Here is a 22,565-nt window from a genome sequence, read left to right on the forward strand (position 1 = left end):
TGTGTGTGTGTGTGTGTGTGTGTGTGTGTGTGTGTGTGTGTGTGTGTGTGTGTTGCAGGCGCAGGGAAGCCACCAGATTTTACAGAGCTGTTCATAAAGAGAGAGGGAGTGGTGGAGGAAGAGTGAGAAACTGCTAGAGTAGTGTTTCTCAACGGGGGCTCTGCAGTGTTAGGGAGTCCTAGTGGGTGTTAAGAAGGATACAGCTGACAGAGGGCCCGGGCAGTGCTCAATTGCCATTGGTGGGGGGCAAGGAGGCAATAGTCCATTTTATTTTTTCAATACTAAGGGTAAGGGGACTGTTTGCAGTAGAGGTGCTCCGATTGCTCGGCTGCCGATCATGACCGGCCGATAATAGCCAAAAATAGCCTGATCGGTGATCGGAAAAACATGCCGATCAAAAAAACGATCGAGAGATATTAAATTCCTCACGCAACCATTTGCCTTTACACCTGGCGCTGCATGTAGGCGCTGGCTCTGCACAGCTGCAACTGCACCAAAAGAAGGCATCTTTGCTTGTCTATAACTTTTCGCCATTCCCCCCTTCATTTCCACCATTCATAACCATATCTGCATCAACAATGATCTGATTTTCCGATCCATGCGCCGTTTACCTGAGTGACAATGTAATTTGCGATTGAGTACTCGCCAGTGAGCCATGTTACGTTATAACCTGTGTAGTTGCCTTGGTCAGCACGCGACAACTTCACGTTGTCAGCACAAACATGTCAATTATTGTTTTCAAAGTTGTAATTGGCAGTCAGTCGATTAGTTTGATAGTCGCTGAAACACCAATCGGCGACAGATGTGGTTAAAACTTGAGAGAGAGATTCAGAACGGTAGTGGAGCACTGCAACTGTGGACGGTGACAGAGAGGGGAGGGGCTCTCCTCACGAGGCTGCTCATTTAAAGCGACAGGTTGTTTTTTTCTCGTATGTGGAAGACTATTTGATGTAATGTTTCAGTTTCAATTCAATCTTAAATAGTTTAGTTATTCTATGCAATAACTTATACATTGATTAATACTGTAGACTGTATTACCAACACTAGTCTGAAAGATAATAATAATAATAATAATAATAATAATAATAATAATAATAATAATAATAATAATAGCCTAATAATAGACATGTGCAAATTAAGATTGATTGGTTTATGGGCAGAAATGGTATTCAATAAGGATAATTAATAGGCTATTAAAAAAATAGGAAATCATTTTTGTGATCGGCAATGATCGGTAATCGGCAGATAAAGATTTTTGGTGATCGGTATCGGTGATCGGACCCAAAAAATGGTGATCGGAGCACCTCTAGTTTGCAGACATATGATGAGGTCAAGGGGGCATTGGGAGGCTTATGATGAAGACAAGGGGGTGTTTGTTCAAAAAAGGTTGAGAACCACTGTGCTAGAGGGAGGTGGGCAGTAGACTGTGGAGCCTCACAGAAAATGAGAAAAGACCAGCCTGCCAGTCTGTCTGTCAGTACTGACTGGAATGTGGAACTGGGGCCCAGTATGCTGTCTTGCTGGGACTGCCATTCATGCACAACACACCATGACATACGTATCACACTGGTACAGTGTCAAACTGGACTGAAGTGTCAGACTGAGCTGTTCAGATGTTAGTGTACTGTAAGTAACACATTACCTGCCTTTTAGCAACTGAGATGAAGTATACATTGGTATTACATTGCTATGACCTGGGGTATTAGACTTGGCTGACTTGACTTGGTCGGAAGTACTATTACCACGACAGGGTTTCAGATTGGTATGAGGACTAGGCTGAAGTACAAGATTAGGATTAGAATGGACTAATGTAAGTGACGGGTAAGGTATAAGAGTGGGGTGTAATATTACACTGGTGATAATTTGGTAGTTTATTACAGTGGGCTAAGGCATACAACTATTAGTGGCAGAATGGTTGCACACCAGGCCCCAAGGCATAACACTGATAGGAGCCCCCATACAAACTCCAGAGGTCATAATAGGGCCCCCCAACATCAATACAGGAGGGCCCTGCATGGGCCCAGGGGCAATTGCCCTGCCTGCCCCGCCTAATGGCTACGCCTCTGATGACTGGCATTACAAACTGGTATTAGGCTGGTCTGTAATTGGGATGAACCAATGACTGTGAAAACTGTAGTGCAAGGGTAAAAGAGACACGCTGCCTTCCTGACGCTGGCCAAGCAAGATGGATCCTCCAATTAAGTAAAGCCACACTCAACTGAGCTCAGTCCCATTGCAATCCGGTGGTAATCACAGCAGTCAGCCATTACGCCCCTGTGTTAATGACTGCTACAGTGTTAATGGGAGCACATAGGCACTGACTACTAACACACTGGACAGGTAATCCCTATAGAGGGGGGTCTGGATGATATTGACAGCAGCTAGTTAGGACTATAATCTACCTATGTTGATGAAAGCATTCTGAATTATAATTGATCAACAACACAGTAAATATCAGTAGCAGATGCTGGTATGGATTATGTAAATTAGGGGTCGACCGATACGTTTTTTTTAATGGCCGATGCAATACCGATTTTTTTTTCACCACCCTTGGCTGATACCCGATTTCCGATACCCGATATTTGAGGACGATATGGGTAAGAAAAATTACAAATATTCCAGGTCTCAAGTTAAAAACTAGACTGCCTGTGCAGTCGCCTTCGACTGCTTAAGGTATATCCCCGAAACGCGACGCTTCCAGTCTCCCATCATTCCTACCACTCCTGTCCACCATTTCGTAAACGTATATGATACATACAGACGTGACATGACGTGCATAGGCTTAAAACCAAACGACTATTGTGAAAATGAAGCAAAAAATGGGGCAAATGGTAATACTGTTTTAATGGTTCAGTGGATATACCACATTAGGTACAGTGTAATAACCAGTGTAACAATATTTAATACAATGTAATACCAGTGTAACACCGCCATTATTATATCCCCGAAACGCGGAGCGTCGGGGATGTAATGGTTTTGCGTGCACCGCCGCCGCCGCCGCCGCCGCGTCCGACGCCGCGTCCGCCGCCACGTAAGGTCTTTCGTGTTAACGCGATAACTTTTGAACGGATGTTTGGATTTGTCCCAGATTTGGTGTGTGAATGCTCTAGGGCAGGTTCATGAACTGATTCGAGTTTGGAGGTCAACAATTTCAAGATGGCCGAATTCAAGATGGCCGAATTTTTGTTTGGTCCATAACTTCTGACCGGGTGGATGGATTTGTCCCAGATTTGGTGTGTGAATGTTCTAGGGTAGGTTCATGAACTGATTCGAGTTTGGAGGTCAACAATTTCAAGATGGCCGAATTCAAGATGGCCGAATTTTTGTTTGGCCCATTACTTCTGACCGGGTGGATGGATTTGTCCCAGATTTGGTGTGTGAATGCTCTAGGGCAGGTTCATGAACTGATTCGAGTTTGGAGGTCAACAATTTCAAGATGGCCGAATTCAAGATGGCCGAATTTTTGTTTGGTCCATAACTTCTGACCGGGTGGATGGATTTGTCCCAGATTTGGTGTGTGAATGTTCTAGGGTAGGTTCATGAACTGATTCGAGTTTGGAGGTCAACAATTGCAAGATGGCTGAATTCAAGATGGCCGAATTTTTGTTTGGCCCATTACTTCTGACCGGGTGGATGGATTTGTCCCAGATTTGGTGTGTGAATGCTCTAGGGTGGGTTCATGAACTGATTACAGTTTGGAGGTTAACAATTTCAAGATGGCCGAATTCAAGATGGCCGAATTTTTGTTTGGCCCATTACTTCTGACCGGGTGGATGGATTTGTCCCAGATTTGGTGTGTGAATGCTGCAGGGTAGGTTCATGAACTGATTCGAGTTTGTTGGTGGCGGTAAAACAAACTCTTAGCTAATAGGGTGAAAAACATAGAAAACTGTACCAAGATGGCGTCGCCCAAAGCTTGGCATGCCAAGAGGCTAAATGTGACGGGGGACAGGTCGTTTCGTCTAATGTATTTTTCCGTGTGAAGTGATGTGGGAAATGTATTCTATATGGTTTCTCCCTACACTATTTACATAGCTATGCATAATGTAGGTGTCTATGTTTTAAAGCCTTGTCCTTCGTCCTTTGAGATCAATAATTTATGTATAGCCTCCCTCCACTGCTGTGCATTGGTTTGCATGGTAACTCTAGTAGGGATAACTATTTAAGTACAGACATGATAACCCTCCAGAGGCAAACAGATAATCCCTTGATGATGATAAACATACACAGTCCACTTCATATAGAGCCAGCAATCAAAGGCACATACAGTACTTTACACAAACATGGACATTTTCAGCCATCCAAACACACACCCACACCCACACAAACACAGACACATGTGCACATTCATATGCATGTACACATGCACGCACGCACGCTCACACATGCGTGCCCACGCACACACGCACACACACACAGACACACAAACACACACGAATATACACAGATATACATCAGAGTGTCTGGGCTTCTGAGCTTGTGAATATTGGCAGGCAGCCTTTAGAACGAGCATACAAACGCCTCCTTTGATTTCCAAGAAGTCGCCTGTTGCCAGGAGACACATTGACTGGCACACTAGGCACCTTCCTGTGCAGCCTCTGTGCTGAGTGACTCAGCAATAACATGAAAATAAATACTAAATAACAAGAGCTATTAAGTAATATTCATACACAATCATGTTATGCCATCATATCTCATCATATGGTATGCATGCATATATCATAATCATGCCCATGTTCTGTTTTATAGGCCAAGCCATCTGTTAGTGGGAGTTGGAGTCGAGAGATATACACTGTAGATGTATCAGGGACCATTAGGGAGGAACTGAAACCGGCAGTGTGTGTCTATGTGTGTGTGTGTGCCAACAACTGATGTCTTTCTGAGCACCATAACACAAAAAAATGGCAATAAAAGCACAGTCCACAGTGATGCTTCTCTTCTCTTCTCTTCTCTTCTCTTCTCTTCTCTTCTCTTCTCTTCTCTTCTCTTCTCTTCTCTTCTCTTCTCTCTTCAGTAGGCACCTCTTCCAAACTGGCAAAAGAGCCCAGTCCCTGATACACATGGGCCTCACACACAGAATGGCAAGCTTAGAAACCATACCAGCTTTGGCAGGAGAAGGAGGAAATCACACACACACACAGACACACACACACACACACACACACACACACACACACACACACACACACACACACACACACACACACACACACACACACACACATAACCAAAGAGAGGCAGCCATGTGTGTCGTGGGCAGGAGGGAAGAAGGCTGATGGCTCACTTAACATTCTCCCAAAGTGCTGCCATCTCTTCCTTTTAGTCCTCTCACTCTCACTATCTCTTGTCTATCATTCACACACACACACACACACACACACACACACACACACACACACACACACACACACACACACACACACACACACACACACACACACACACACACACACACACACACACACACACACACCTCTGTTTTTCTCTCTTTTTGTATGTGGGTCAGTGACGTTTCAGCAGTAGCACACGTCAGGGCGGCGCATCGGCGGCCTGTGGCACTATTGTATGGATTTAGTTTTTGCTTAAACCCATTTTGTCCTAAGCCCTTTTTGGGAAAGGTTGCCCTCTGCCTATTAAATCCTAAATATCTCAGCCTCCGAAGCACGTACAAGCCTGAAATAGGTTACATTTAAAATCTAGAACCTTCATTTTGCACTAGTATAGTGTTCATTCAGCTCTAACATACCCACATCTTTAATAAAAACAGCTCAAATCTCAAGAACTTGAATGCAGCGTATATGTCGCTCCAGGACACAATGTGTTAAGTGGACTATTTAAGAAGCATACTCATTGCAACCTATTAACCATCAATTACTAATTAACTTATGGGCATTAGATGCAATTGCGCCACCTGACATCTGAGCCCAAAGCAACGTCTCTAACCCATGTGTATATGACTTCACAGCTACCCATCCAGGTTCCATCATCTTCTAACAGTGACAGAACTACCAGCCAGGTCAGAGTTGAGAGAAGGCTATCTTTCCAGAGTCCATCATCTTCTCACAGTGGCACAGCTTACTGTCAAGGATCAAATTCAATCATCTACTAACAGTGATACAGCTACCAGCCAGGTCAGATCTCCTAACAGGGACAAAGCTATCTTTCCAGAAGCCATCATCTTCTAACAGTGTCTATCCTATCCAACCAGGGCCAATCTACTAACAGTAACACAGCTACCAGCCAGGTCAGATCAGTGACAAAGCTATCTTTCCACAAGTCATCAAATTTTCTAAAAGTGAACTACTCAACCAAGTCAGATTTCATGGCAGTGATGAAGCTATCTTTCCAGAAGCCATCATCTTCTAACAGTGTCTATCCTACCCAGGGCCTATCTCCTAACAGTAACACAGCTACTAGCCTGGACAAATCTCATAGATGGGAAAAAGCTATCTTTCCAGAGACCATCATCTTCTAAGAGTGACAATATTACCCAGTCAGGTCAGATCTCCTGACAGTAACACAGCTACCAGCCAGGTCAGATCAGTGACAACGCTATCTTTCCAGAAGCCATCATCTTCTAAGAGTGACAATACTACCCAGTCAGGTCAGATCTCCTCACAGTAACACAGCTACCCGTCCAGAGGCCATCATCCCCTGACAGCGAGACAGTCCTGCACAGGGCGGAAACTCAACACTCTGCTGTCTGGAACATGCTGTTCTGTTTTCACTTTGATTTGTTGTCATGTTGTTATTCTTGTTGCCTCCCTTTTCTCTTTCTCTCTCTCTCTCTCTCTCTCTCTCTCTCTCTCTCTCTCTCTCTCTCTCTCTCTCTCTCTCTCTCTCTATTCCTCCACCTTCTCGCTTCTCTCCCTCCCTCCTTAAATGTGTCAGTCAGGCTCCTGCTCCTCAGAGACCTGCAGCCAGACACCACACACACACACACACACACACACACACACACACACACACACACACACACACACACACACACACACACACACACGCACACACACGCACACACACACAAGCAGACACACACACACACACACACACACACACACACACACACAAGCAGACACACACACACACACACACACACACACACACACACACACACACACACACACACACACACACACACACACACACACACACACACACACCATGCTCTTCACAGGTTTGTAGCCAGACTGCCCAAACAAACACACACACGCACACACACACACACACACACACACACACACACACACACACACACACACACACACACACACACACACACACACACACACACACACACACAATGTTCCTGACAGGCTTGCCAGCCGTCCACATTAATAAATGATGTTGGCCCCACACCAAGCACGCGACTTGGCTACCAGCAGTCTATCCAACACACATACACGCACACGCACACACACACACACACACACACACACACACACACACACACACACCTCGGCCACCCCAGCGTCAGCAGCCCCAACCATGGATGGAACACAGGTGGGAGGTAGGTTGCCATCTCCCGTTTCTAGAACCATCCAATCAAAACAGCTCTTGCTGCATGCTAAGCCAATCGCAGCCACCGACACTAACTGAGGGAGCCTACAGCATGTGGGGAGAATAGAGCTGAATGGGCTCCCCTATGGCAAGGGCTGTGTGTAGAGTGATAAACACTGCTATCTCCCCCAGACTGGCTGGAGCGAAGCCCAGGAAAGCCAGCTCTACAGTGGGCATCATTTTTGGGATAGAGTGCCTGGCCTGGTGGTGGTGTTGGTGTTGGGGAGGTTCAGGACCTTGGGCAGTTGCCTTTCAGCCCAAAGCCTGACACATGCCCCATGCCAAATGCATGCACAGCACACACACACACGAGCGCACACACACGAGCGCGCAAACACACACACACACACACACACACACACACACACACACACACACACACACACACACACACACACACACACACACACACACACAATAATTCTCCATAATAAATATGTCCTGCTTCATTCAGAATGAGTCCTCTCCACTTACAGTCAGTGACTAAGCAGGCATAAGTAGCTATGCAGGGCATAGGTACGGTGGCCCAGTAGTGCAATCAATGTTTACATTATACAACACAAATAAACAACTTTGAAAACAAAATTACATTGAGAATACACACTTACATATTGAAAACAAGTTGACATTTCACAAAACACATTAACAAATGTAAAAACAACTCTACAAAACACATAGGGCAACTGACATTAACAAGTTTGAAAACAAAATTACATTTGCATTACACACTTTCATCTTTAAAAAACGAATTACTATTTCATAAAACACATTAATAAATGTACAACAAACAAAACAAAAAACAAATCTAAAATACATTACAAATAATCTAAAATACATTTCAATGATCTGACAAAAAAAAACCTTTGATACAAATCACATTAACAAGTTTGGAAACAAAATTAGCCTACATTTACAATATCTTACTTGAAAAAAAAAAAAACATTTCATTAAACACATTTGCAAATGTGAAAGCAAATGAACAAAACACAAAAGCAAACTGCGAGACACATTTACATTTCACGAAACACAAAGCAAATTAACAAAACACAAAAGCAAACTGCGAGACACATTTACATTTCACGAAACACAAACGCAAACTCCAAAAACACATTACATTAACGAAATTTCTTACGGAAGTAAGACATTTCTTACGGAAGTGAGAAATTTCTTACGGAAGTGGTGTAGGTGCCCAACGCGTTCCTCCTGCCTGATCCGTTCCCTAATGGGGCGTCAGGAAAGCGGACGTGACGAAACAGGAAATAGTGAGGAATAATTACATACTTTCAGCGAGTGGATGAGATGGTCGATGCGGCGAGTGAAGAGCATTCATTTTTTAGCATTTATTTGATCGTTCTGAGAAAAAGTGTCCGGTAACATACACACACACATGTATTGCCCGTCTTGTGGCCTTTGCTTCATTCGCCTTATTCACCCGGAACGTTCTAAAGACGTTGAGGGGTACACTTCAGGGGTACATTCGGCAACGCACCAGCTGTCATAGCGCCTCACTGTTGTGTGCCCAAATGTTCGTCCTCAAAGAGAAAAAATCCTACCGTGGACAGACTTTCCACCGTTTCCACAAAGAGCAGGCACTTCGCCGTGAATGTATAAATCAAATCAAGAGGGATCCTGGTCCATATTTCAAGGTAAGAGGCAAAATTATGTTCAATCATACGCATTAGCTAGCACAAATAAGCTAGCTCGCCAAACTTGTCATGACTCATGTAGCCTAATGAAGCGAATGCCTCGGTGAAATAAAAAAAAAATATGAATGTGTAATTACACAACGCTACATTTATATGATGTTTCCAGATCGCTATTTCAAGATTATGCTTTTAACTGTGTGGTAAGCGATCCGATGGCCACTGATTTTGTGCTACCAGAACCAGTAGCATAGTCCTACGTGTGCCAAAATCAAGTTGTTTTGCTAACGAACTAAAATGCATACCCTGGTATTTATGGTTACAGATCAACGCTGAGACCAAGGTTTGCTCTGAGCACTTTGAGAAGCAGTGTTTTGTAAAGACCGCCCGTTGAATCACAAAGCTTATAAAGGATGCTGTGCCAACTTTGTTCGCCTGGACTTAAGAGAGGCCAAAGAGGAGAATCATCATTCGCAGACCGAGGTTAGTTTGTTCAGTCAATATTCAACTGACATGTGTTTACCAACCCTCTAATAATAATAATAAACTGAGAATAGTTAGCCATAGGAATAGCCTACATTTAAATTCAGACAAAAGACTGGAGAATTAATGTATGTGCTGGAGATATATTTGTTTGCATTGATCATGTCCTCCTGAGTCATGAGCCAAAGATTTCAAACTGTGATGTTATTACATTGCATTACATTTCACTTAGCTGACACTTTCATTTTATTCAAGCTAGAGGATTAGGCCCTATAGTAGAGTTATGATCCCAGACAGGGAGACAAGAGCAGGGCAGTCATGGGTGAGCGGTTAGGGCGTCAGACTTGCATCCCAGAGATTGCCGGTTCGACTCCCGACCCGCCAGGTTGGTGGGGGGAGTAATCAACCAGTGCTCTCCCCCATCCTCCATGATTGAGGTACCCTGAGCATGGTACCGTCCCACCGCACTGCTCCCCATGGGGTGCCACTGAGGGCTGCCACCTTGCAAGGGTGAGGCATGAATGCAATTTCGTTGTGTGCAGTGTGCAGTGTTCACTTGTGTGCTGTGGAGTGCTGTGTCCATGGCCGTAGCCACATATGAGGTACCTCCCTTATTTTTAGAGAAAATAATATTTTTCATACATGAAAAGGGGATCTTCTCCAGAAATCTTTTCAGCTGCAAAACATACTGTAAACTGTGGTCATACTAGTAAATATTAGTTCATTATTTAGCAAATATTCATGAAAAGACCAAAATTGGCACACAAAAAAACAGCATAGTTTCAATGAGCAACATAGTTACAATAGATACTCTGGGCAACATCCTACACAGTGCACCTTTAAAAATGTGTGGTGCGCTGCGCGTGCACTATGGACCTCCCTTATTTCAAATTCCTGGCTACGGCCATGGCTGTGTCACAATGACAATGGGAGTTGGAGTTTCCCAATGGGCTTTCACTTTCACTTTTCTTTCTCTCAAGAGGCGCACTTTTTGGTGCATTCCGCTTTCCTCTTTTGCAGTAATACTCTTAATGGCATAGGTCCAGAGCCGTCCATTAGGAGAGTTGTGCCAACCGGGGACCAGGAAGTCAGTTGGTGATGTGATTCACTTAGATTAAAATATTTCTAAACAGCAACTATGTGTTCGCTGTAGACCAACACAGAACCATTACATAACAAACAAAGAATGTTTACCACATTGTCTGTGTGCTACGGCCACCGCCCAGAGCTAAAGTAACTAGCCTACTTCTATTGGAACTCAAGTCAATGGAGATTTTTGTGTAAAACGCTCCATGAGGCTCCTTGAGAGCCACCATTGCTGTGGAAAGATTGGACCATAGAGGTCTATGGGAGTGACGTAACTCTCATATTAGACTGCTCTGGCATAGGCCAGTGTGCTGCTGACCACATATTTCTTCCACCTGCTTGGTATGTGATGGAACTGATGTACGCCAATATGAAGGGGGCCTAGAAAGAATTTCTATCTCCCATTCTGGATGCATGATTGCCTGTGTTGTGCTCTAAAGCGACTGCCTGCCATAAAACGGAGGACTTCATGGACTGCCCCCCTGTAACTCTGTTTGGACTACAGAGGGTTAGCTCCATCAAATTCACTGCACATACACCTGGCACCTTCCACTATCATCACCCATACATTTTGGTGAGTAATGCCCTTCACAATCCTGACTTACAGGGGATAATCACCGTCTTGCAATGCCTTATAACTACGGGGTTGCGAGAATGTGTCTGCCCCCTGTATGTCTGGATTGCTAAGGGCATTACTCACCAAAATGTAGGGTGCCAGGTAGTGAATTTCATGGAGCTAACCCTCTGTCGTCTAGAGTTACAGGAGAGCAGTCCATGAGTAATTTGTTTTATTGCAGGCAGTCGCTTTAGAGCACAACACCAGTAGCACTGTGCAGTAGGATTCCTTTAACTTGCTTAATTTCATCAAACGAATGCAGGCTGTGTTCTATCGTACCCCGGTTACTGGAAGTAGACCTGGAAGTCGTAGCCTAATCATACATTGACTGCGCAGCCCAAGTGTTTGAATATTTGCATTATTTTAAACGGTGTCTGGCATAACCTAAAATTAGCCCTTCAGACAATGCATTTTCAAACTGGTGCCGTGCTGCGATAAGTTTGACGGCCCTTGATTATGTGATTCCATTTGGTATGGTTGCTTGGTGGGTGCGGCCTAACAAATTGACATTTGAATGAAAAATGGTTAGCCAGGGTATACAAATACATTCTTTGCTTTTATGGTTTGATTAAGTAGCCCTACAGCTGTTATATTGTTATACTGACATGTGTGTACCAAACCTCTTTAATAATAATTAAAAAACGGAGAATAGTTTGCCATAGGAATACATTTAAATTTAGACAAAATACTGGGGAATTAATATATGTGCTGGAGATATATTTGTTTGCATTGTTGACTTAGTTATTACCATATTTGTCAGGGTATGGTTACAGTCCCTGGAGCAATGTGTCAGTGAGCAATGTTATGTGCCTTTCTCAATGGCACTTAAGCCATGGAGAGGTCAGGGGTATTCGAACCTGCAACCCCCAGATTAAAAGACCAACTCTCTAACCACTAGGCCAGTGTTTCCCAACCAGGGGTACGTGTACCACTAGGGGTACGCGAGCACACAGCAGGGGGTACTTGGAAAAATTTAATTTTAACAAACATATGGAGCTTAGTTACATTGGGATGGAGAAAGCGATATAGAACTTAGGGGGTACTCATGGCACAATGAAAAGGCTTGAGGGTACACAAGACAAAAAAGGTTGGGAAACATTGCACTAGGCCACGGCTGCCCCACCACTAGGCCACGGCTGCCCTGTGTATGTTGTGACTCCTGTCCTGTGTGTTTCTTTTTCAGTACGGATTCCATGGAGGTGGATGAAAACCAGCCTGATGAGAACCAACCTGATGTGAGAAGGGATGCCTTGAGGTAAGTTAATGAATTGTATTTAGTTGTGCCATAGTTTGTAACTCATTACAGCATTCAGTTTTATACCGGTTAGGAATTGACAGTTTGATCACAACTAGTAGTGTTGTCTTTTTGCCCCTCCAGCACAGATGTACCTCCTCCACACCCGTACCATGATTATGCTGTTCCACCGCTGACACCAGAGGAACAACTTGAGGCGGCTCGCAAGCACATCATTGAGCAAGACAAGTTAATAGCACAACTCAAAGATAAAGTGTTCAGTGTGTCAAGATTCCAGTGTGATGATAGTCCGATGTCATTTTACACAGGATTCCCAGACTATGCCACCTTTAAAGCTGTATATATGGCTCTACAGCCCACAGCCACAAGCATGGTAGGATGGAGTCAGGCTCAAAGGCTTAGACAAACAGAGGTACAGGTCATTAGACAGGCATTTAATATCTCCAAACTAGCAACTATGGACCAGTTCTTTCTCTTTCTCTGTTGCCTCAGACAGGGGTTTGCTGAGCAGGACCTTGCGGTGCGCTTTGGTGTGTCACAGTCAACTGTGAGCAGAATCTGTCACCTGGGCTAATTATCGATACTTCATGTTAGGATCTCTCCCCATTTGGCCTTCAAAAGCCACAGTAGATGAATGTATGCCTACTTGTTTTCAAAACACTTACCCAGACACCAGAGTCATTCTAGACTGTACAGAAATATATGTGCAAATGCTTAGTTTGCAGGTACTTAACTCCAAAATCTATTCCCATTACAAGGGCAACCCAAATTTCAAAGGCCTGATTGGAATTGCCCCGTCTGGTGAGGTGTCATTCGTTAGTGACCTGTACACAGGCTTCATATCCGAGAAGGAGATTACAGAATTGTCCGGCATCCTAGCAAAATTTTATGGCGTCATACCCATGACACTAGTAGGCTCTGTTAACCAGATGTGGGCAGTGAGTGCAATGTTAAACTTCCAAGGCCCATTATTCTGAAATTCTGAAAAATTCAGTCACAAGTGAAACAGGAAACATACATTGAATTGATGTTTATTTGTACAAATCTCTCATGCTTCAAATGTACATGATATTCATGATATATCATCATATTATACGAAATGTTCTTATACTAAATGTTGTTGTTATATAATAATGTCTTGTATTATTCATACATCATTTCTCTTTGAAATTATAATAAACAAACCTGTGAAATGCAATCATTTGTTTTTGTTTACTGACTTTTTGTACAGTGCAGGCAGGAAGGAGGAGGAAAAAAAACTATCAAGTTTAGCGTTCATCTCTTGGCCATGGGAAAGCTCCAGCTGTAATAGATCAGAATACAAAACATTAGAAAAATGTTGTGTACAGCATATGGGTCGATGACATTTTTTGTGGCAGGTCAGGTGATATCTCAGCTAGTACCATATTGTATAAAATTATTTGAATTACTTAATTTGAAATGTACCACCCTGATACTGATATGTTTGTAATACATGGCCAGATTCATATTTAGGCCTAAGTCCTTTTTGAAAGTAATTTATGTAACAGTAGTGTAATGCCATGCATTTTAAACATAGTAATATTGTAGTGTACAGGATTATTTTGAAAAGACAGTAACATGTGATCAGTAATGCATTACAGTTTTTGAGTAACTTTCCCAACACTGGTAATAACTAGAGTAACTAACTCCAAAGGCACCATGACTTCAGTAGCCTACAAACACAGTACAGTAATCATGGACACTCAGTGTACCGAAACTGACAGAGGGTAGAGGAACACCGCTTGAAAAACTGTTTCCAATACAGCAACAAGTCCCAGAGTACCGGTATATTTTGCCATTTTGGAATTATTTTGTCTGCTATGCTTACTTTCTTATCACCTCACCATACATGGCCATCTCTGATTCTCCACCCCCCCCCCCCCACCCGCCCCCCCCCCCCTCGACGTTTACCGTAGCCAATGTTGTGTGTTTAGGGAACAGCGTTTTCCTCGACAACCTCTGTCAATGCTCTTTGATCTGAGCAACTGCGATAGGACCATCAACACTTTGCCCTGTCTGGTTATACTATTTGACATGCAACATGTTTAATCACCATAACTTAACGCCATGTTAAACGCGTGGTGCTGATATTAGGCCTATAGACAGGGGAAGTGTATCAGATCTAAACATGGTAGGAAGCAGTTGACATTCACATGCACACCCGTGCCTCACAGATGCCGTAATAAACAAAAACGCTTTTTTTGTGGTGTTACATTTTACACATAGCTCGATTGAAGCTCACCTGAGTAATGCTCTTCCTAGAGCTCAGAAGGCACAGCATCCTTTATAAGCTTTGTGATACCACAGGCGGTCTTTACAAAACACTGCTTCTCAAAGTGCTCAGAGCAAACTTTGGTCTCAGCGTTGATCTGTAACCATAAATACCAGGGTATGCATTTTAGTTCGTTAGCAAAACAACTTGATTTTGGCACACGTAGGCCTATACTGGTTCTTGTAGCACAAAATCAGTGGCCATCGGATCGCTTACCACACAATTAAAAGCATAATCTTGAAATAGCGATCTGAATGAATGAATGAAACTTTATTGTCATTGTACAGGTACAACAATCATATAAATGTAGCGTTGTGTAATTACACATTCATATTTTTTTTTATTTCACCGAGGCATTCGCTTCATTAGGCTACATGAGTCATGACAAGTTTGGCGAGCTAGCTTATTTGTGCTAGCTAATGCGTATGATTGAACATAATTTTGCATCTTACCTTGAAATATGGACCAAGATCCCTCTTGATTTGATTTATACATTCACGGCGAAGTGCCTGCTCTTTGTGGAAACGGTGGAAAGTCTGTCCACGGTAGGATTTTTTCTCTTTGAGGACGAACATTTGGGCACACAACAGTGAGGCGCTATGACAGCTGGTGCGTTGCCGAATGTACCCCTGAAGTGTACCCCTCAACGTCTTTAGAACGTTCCGGGTGAATAAGGCGAATAAACAAACGCCACAAGACGGGCAATACATGTGTGTGTGTATGTTACCGGACAATTTTTCTCAGAACGATCAAATAAATGCTAAAAAATGAATGCTCTTCACTCGCCGCATCGACCGTCTCATCCACTCGCTGAAAGTATGTAATTATTCCTCACTATTTCCTGTTTCGTCACGTCCGCTTTCCTGACGCCCCATTAGGGAACGGATCAGGCAGGAGGAACGCGTTGGGCACCTACACCACTTCCGTAAGAAATTTCTCACTTCCGTAAGAAATTTCTTACTTCCGTAAGAAATTTCGTTAATGTAATGTGTTTTTGGAGTTTGCGTTTGTGTTTCGTGAAATGTAAATGTGTCTCGCAGTTTGCTTTTGTGTTTTGTGTTTTGTTAATTTGCTTTGTGTTTCGTGAAATGTAAATGTGTCTCGCAGTTTGCTTTTGTGTTTTGTTCATTTGCTTTCACATTTGCAAATGTGTTTAATGAAATGGTAATTTGCTTTCACATTTGCAAATGTGTTTAATGAAATGTTTTTCTTTTTTTCAAGTAAGATATTGTAAATGTAGGCTAATTTTGTTTCCAAACTTGTCAATGTGATTTGTATCAAAGGTTTTTTTGTCAGATCATTGAAATGTATTTTAGATTATTTGTAATGTATTTTAGATTTGTTTTTTTGTTTTGTTTGTTGTACATTTATTAATGTGTTTTATGAAATAGGAATGTTTTTTTTAAGTGTAATGAAAAATTAATTTTGTTTTCAAACTTGTTAATGTCAGTTGCCCTATGTGTTTTGTAGAGTTGTTTTTACATTTGTTAATGTGTTTTGTGAAATGTCAACTTGTTTTCAATATGTAAGTGTGTATTCTCAATGTAATTTTGTTTTCAAAGTTGTTTATTTGTGTTGTATAATGTAAACATTGATTGCACTACTGGGCCACCGTACATAAGCCAATGTAAACACACAGATATGTGTGGAGAGTGATAACACTGTTCTCAGCCCCAGACTGGCTGGACTCAAGCCCGGGACCTACAGTGGGCCGTGTTTGTGCACAGTCTCTGGTGTGTTTGTGTGTGTGTGTGTGTGTGTGTGTGTGTGTGTGTGTGTGTGTGTGTGTGTGGGTGTGTAGGTGTGTGTGTGTGTGTGTGTGTGTGTGTGTGTGTGTGTGTGTGTGTGTGTGTGTGTGTGTGTGTGTGTGTGTGTGTGTGTGTGTCCGGAGAAGGTTCAGCACCATGGACAGTGCCTTTTCAGCTCAACGCTCCACGTCTCTCCCCCGTAACACACATCCACACAAACATAGACACAGCCACCTAAGCACACCAACGTAGACACACAGGCAAGCACTGCACATCCCAGTTTTCCTACTGAATTGCCCTGTGTGTGTGTGTGTGTGTGTGTGTGTGTGTGTGTGTGTGTGTGTGTGTGTGTGTGTGTGTGTGTGTGTGTGTGTGTGTGTGTGTGTGTATGTACTTGTGTTTCCTCCACGCGGTCAGAGAGTTCATATCCTAGTAGTACACACCTCTTCCTCCTGAATGTGGACTATGCTGGTGATTATACGGCATTGGATAAGTACGGAGGCATGTGCAGTAATGATCCTACATTGGGAAAGTGCAGCCCCAGCAATAACACGCATTTGAAACGTTTCCAAAGTCCTTCTTAGAGTAATTATCCTGCTTTGGTCTGCTGCATCTTTGATAATTATCCCGCACTGGTGGAGTATGGGGCGGCGTCTTGCATCCTGCTTCTGTAGCAATGGTGGTGCGTCGGCTAAGTGCGGGCAACTGTGGTAATGCGTTAGAGTGCGGGGCAATTACACAAAGTGCTGACAGAGACGCTCTCAGGGCCGCTTATATATCACACGCAGCACATCGAGAAGAAACACATAATTATGGTACCTCGACATGGCAGGTGCATGTTGGATGCATGTTACAAACACACACATACACACATAAGTGTGCACACAAACACAAACACACACACACACACTGATGCCACTCATGGCATGATTGCTTCAGGTCTGAAATGGTGAATGTGTGTGTGTGTGAGAGAGAGAGAGAGAGAGAGAGAGAGAGAGAGAGAGAGAGAGAGAGAGAGAGAGAGAGAGAGAGATAGAGAGACGCCAGAGTCAATAAGTGCATCACCACAACACTTCATCACCAGAACGCGCCCTATAATGTCAGCAGTTGACCCGTGCAGCAGTTGCTAAGAAGCCACTTCAAACCAATCTCCCATGACTGCAGTGATGATTACAGCACCACACTATAAAGGCAAAGAGCAGTAACTACATTTTTGTCAAAAATTCAGTTTTTTTTCAGAAATTCAGAAATTCATTTTCACTGAAAATGGTCTTCATTACACCTCCTGCTTTTTTATGACAAAGCCTTTTGGTCAAATGTGTCCCTTTTTAGAGATAGTGCTATGTCAGATTCGCAGTAACTACAATTTCCAACCCAATGCCAAATACTACATTTTCTTTGCTTCAATGGAGCAGCCACAGAAATAATTTCTGTTTTAACCTCATTTTTATCTATTCTTCATAGAGAACACAAGGAGAACACATACCAGATTAAATCATGCACCCTGCCGCCACCCCCCATTACCTGTGAGGGGGACATTACTACACCGCCTCGTTCCCTCAACAACAGGACAACAAAATACAGAAGTGGATAAACGAATAAAGAAGATGGAGGAAGGATGGCATGCAGTTTGACTGGAGCCCAAAGAGATCAATAAACTAAACCCTCCTCAAGTGGAGCAAGTCATCCTAATGATGACTACAACCAGCCACACAAAATGCACTCGGAGGAGGCAGAGCTGAGAATCATGGGAAATATTCGAGAGGTGTGGGCAGTGGATAGGAACAATAGAGATCAGAGGCGGTGTGTATAGACATTGAAACAGTATTATTGGTACTCTACAGTGGATAGTACTGGCTGCTTGGCTAGAACATTTTATTTCTCATTTTTAAATCTCATTTTATTAGAGATTAGGGACTGTGTTCATAGATACAGAGTATTATTTAGACTGTTTAATGTATTTGTTCTACAAAGCCAATGTACTGATCTCTAAAGTTTACAGATCTGCACAGTAACTCTGCCATACAAAGACAAAGTAAAGTAACTACACGCTTTTTCAAAATGAGTATTGACTGAAAATGCTCTTCATCTTTTATCATGTGACAAAGCCTTATGGTCCACAAAAGTCCCCTTTCAGAGATATCGATATGCCAAATTTGCAGTAACTACAATATCCAACCTAATTTCAATGCTGACATAGTTACTGCACTTTGCCTCTGTAGGACAGAGCTGTGAAGAACAGATAAAAGTATTCTTTAGAGATCAGTGGCCGTGTCAATAGAATATTCTTCAGAGATCAGTACAGTGTATATGTAGAACACACAAAGTATTCTTTGGAGATCAGTGGCTGTGTGCCCACAAAGACAGACACCAGGGAATGAGAGAAGAGAACAGCAACATGTTGCAAAAGGGCTACTGCCAAAGAGACACAGGAAAACAAACCATTCAAGCACAGCGGCAAATATCCAACTTAACCTCCACCTGTACAATACTGGCTGTGACTAGTCGTCGAAGTTACTTAGTCTGTCCAAGCTGCCTAGTCCCATCTGCTCCTTTGCCAAAGGAATCAGCCACTAGTGAAAAACATTGCATTACATTTAGGTCTAGCTGATGCTTTTCTCAAAAAGTGACCTACAGATATTGCTATTGGTTACAGTCTCTGGGGCAATGTAGGGTTATGTACTTCAGTCAAGGAGGGAGGAAAGGATTGGTAAGGGTGGGGATTGAACCTGCAACCCTGTGATCTACAGTCCAACTACCTAACCATTACACCATGGCTGCCCCACAAACATTATATTAATGTGTTTTGTCACTCCAATCAGTAATATGCTGGGTTGTTGTAGCTCTGTTTAGTGGTGAACAGTGGGCTTTGATGAATGTCCGTCGATCCTGGCTGCATCTGAGAGATCTTCCTATCTCTTGGATTCTCTCTCTCTCTCTCTCTCTCTCTCACACACACACACACACACACACACACACACACACACACACACACACACACACACACTTCTGAGCTGGCCGGGTGCAAGTCAGTCTACTGGGCCAGCTCATTCAGCCTCCAGTCTCTGGATCTAGCTCCTGCTCCTACAGAGAGAGAAGCCCAGTGTTCCCCCCTGGCACTGTGTGTGCAACTGGAGGCAGAGAGAGAGAGAGAGAGAGAGAGAGAGAGAGAGAGAGAGAGAGAGAGAGAGAGAGAGAGAGAGAGAGAGAGAGAGAGAGAGAAGTAGTAGAGAGTAGTTCACTGTTCCCCTGGCACGGTGTCTGCCACTGACTCCCGCTGGCATGGGCAACCATTCACTCCACAACACCGGCCTCTGTGAATGAAGCACCCAAACAGAAACAAAGATAAACTGATAAACTAAAATGAAGAGAACACTCTCGGCCAACCACAACATGGAAGAAAGAACACTCCCCGCCAAGCACAATATGGAACACTTTGAGCCAATCACAACACAACTGAGAACACTCTCAGCCAACCACATCACGAAAGAGAATACTCTGAGCATACCAACCGACCAATCCACAGCCTGCTTGGTCTTGGACAGCTGACCAATCAAGAATCATGAGGAGATGACCCCAGGGCCTCGGGACAGAGGCTGACATTTACACTTCATGACCAACACTAGTAGAATTCATGACTGGCACTTGTGCAGTTCATTACTTTCAGTTGTATATGTCAGTAGGGCACTCACACTGCACTGACACTAGTGTACTTCATGATTGACACTAGTGTACTTCATGATTGGCACTAGTACACTTGATGATTGACACTAGTGCCCTTCATGAATTCCACTTGTACTACTGACTGACACTTGATCATGACATTAGCAACAATTACTAAGGGGGGCTCCTGCCAGTTGCGCTCTCTCTGTCTCTCTGTCTCTCTCTCTCTCTCTCTCTCTCTCTCTCTCTCTCTCTCTCTCTCTCTCTCTCTCTCTCTCTCTCTCTCTCTCTCTCTCTCTCTCTCTCTCTCTCTCTCTCTCTCTCTGTGTCCTTTCCAGGTCCTTACGTTCTCTTGCCCCAGCGTTTTCCCGCCCCCAAGGAGAAAACAAAAAAACAATAAAAGTGACTTTTAGGGGTGGGTTAGGGGTTCCCCTCATGCAACATCTCAATTGCATATGAGAGAATGACCTTACAAATGTGTTTTTTGCAAGATATTGAATATAAACTTTGATCATCAAAAACGTTGAGCCTTGCATCACTACAAGGCCGGAGGCCACAGTAAAGGATGTTAGCGAAGTAGTAGTTTGACCATCACCCTTCATGTCTTCTGTATATCTCTCCTTCTGTCTTTCTTTCTGTCTTTTCTCGATGCTTTCCCTGTGTGGGGTTAATAGGTTTAGTGGCTGCATTTCCAGTGTTTCCTGTGCTGAATATGTCATGTTTGGTTCACACAGCTTCACTTTTAAAGCTGCAGTATTGCTTGTTTGCTGCAGATACACCTGTCTCACTATATGTTTATAAAAAACGGGCACAGATATGCATATGATGGCTAAGGTGTGTCTTAGCTTTATGTATTTATGTTTTTAAATGTACGAGAAAAGCAAAGACATTCCTAGCAGCTGTATGTTATACTGTTGATTTGGCTATAATAAACTTGAACTTGAAGGACACCCTATTACAGCAGCATACATAATAACATGGAGGTTTAAAAGTATCTGACTAATGTATGGAATTACTAATGTGACAACATTACAGGTAGGCTATTTGAGTGTGTGTGTGTGTGTGTGTGTGTGTGTGTGTGTGTGTGTGTGTGTGTGTGTGTGTGTGTGTGTGTGTGTGTGTGTGTGTGTGTGCGTGCGCGCGCGCGCGCGCGCGTGTGTGTGCGCGCGTGTGTGTGTGTGTGTAAGGGGTGATATACCACCATGCTCTCCACAAATTCCCATATGAACACGCCTAAATGAATAGCGAATCCGCGAGTGTATTCTGTTTTGACAGCCAATTTCAGATGAAAGGCGAGCAGGCCCCACCCGTCAGGAGTGAATGACAGCTAAATGCATGACATCTCCATCGACAGACGATGGGGGCCGAGAGGGGGCTGCTCCCTTGGGGGCCGAAAGACGCGCTCATTGCCGAGGCATATTCCAGCTCTCTTATCAGCTGCCTATCCGAATAGTTTAAACAGCCTTCATACCACACGTCACCCTGCAGTGATTTGGAGATATTGCTCAGTTTCATTTGCTGAGATTCAACGAACTATAGGCGCTGTAGCCTACATGTGGTGATGTGCATTACTGTGCATAATTTTCAACTCAAGCGCAAAACAGTATTTCTATAAACATATCCACTCCAATGCCAGGCAACACAGAGGCTGCTGGACATCACATATCTAAAAGGCAAGCCCCCGGAATGGGCGATAGATGCTCAAGTTGTCACTCGCTCCCGACACTGGCAACCTGGGTGTGTCTCTCTCGGCGCACCAGAGCAAATTTATTTATTTATTAACTCGCCGTCTTCCCAGACCAACGAAAACATATTGAGTGGGAAATAAAATGGACACAATCTCATCAGACACGTCGTTTTCCGCTTTGAAGATGTTGCTTACTTTTCATGTGTTAAAATAAATGAGCTCAGTGACATTTTGTCTTGTTCCACAGAGGGCTGGTCTGCAGCAAAATTGGATTACGGGAAATCAATATGTGACTGCATTGTAAATAAACGTAATGTGCCATTTCATCCCACGAAACAGCAAAGCTTAACATCAGCATATATTCATTGAACAACTGATTCCCCTCAATAACTTACCCAACTTACTGTGTTTGTTTCCTACTAAATGTTGTATTCCGTAACACGGACCTGTGCTCACCCAAACTGCCAGTGTCTAAGTTATAGTTTTGAAGGTTAACAGCGAGGATAATTTCATGAAACATATAGCAGCGAA

At 43.4% G+C, this 22,565-nt stretch overlaps 1 protein-coding gene and 2 long non-coding RNA genes across 3 annotated transcripts in view; 1 reads left to right on the forward strand and 2 right to left on the reverse strand.

Moving 5' to 3' along the window:
* rab6ba (RAB6B, member RAS oncogene family a) overlaps positions 1-22,565 on the reverse strand; it is a 153,435-nt gene that overhangs the window by 130,533 nt on the left and 337 nt on the right. The gene's annotated exons all lie outside the window — the stretch shown is intronic.
* LOC134451496 (uncharacterized) lies at positions 8,718-13,522 on the forward strand. The gene is made up of 4 exons (XR_010035258.1): positions 8,718-9,206; positions 9,529-9,686; positions 12,572-12,643; positions 12,767-13,522. It is a non-coding gene; the product is annotated as an uncharacterized LOC134451496 (long non-coding RNA).
* On the reverse strand, positions 13,659-16,131 carry LOC134451497 (uncharacterized). Its single transcript, XR_010035259.1, has 3 exons — positions 15,389-16,131; positions 14,907-15,033; positions 13,659-13,946 (listed from the first exon to the last, which is right to left on the reverse strand). It is a non-coding gene; the product is annotated as an uncharacterized LOC134451497 (long non-coding RNA).

The sequence above is a fragment of the Engraulis encrasicolus genome, chromosome 6 (genome assembly GCF_034702125.1).
Source record: "Engraulis encrasicolus isolate BLACKSEA-1 chromosome 6, IST_EnEncr_1.0, whole genome shotgun sequence".
NCBI classification, from domain to species: domain Eukaryota; kingdom Metazoa; phylum Chordata; class Actinopteri; order Clupeiformes; family Engraulidae; genus Engraulis; species Engraulis encrasicolus.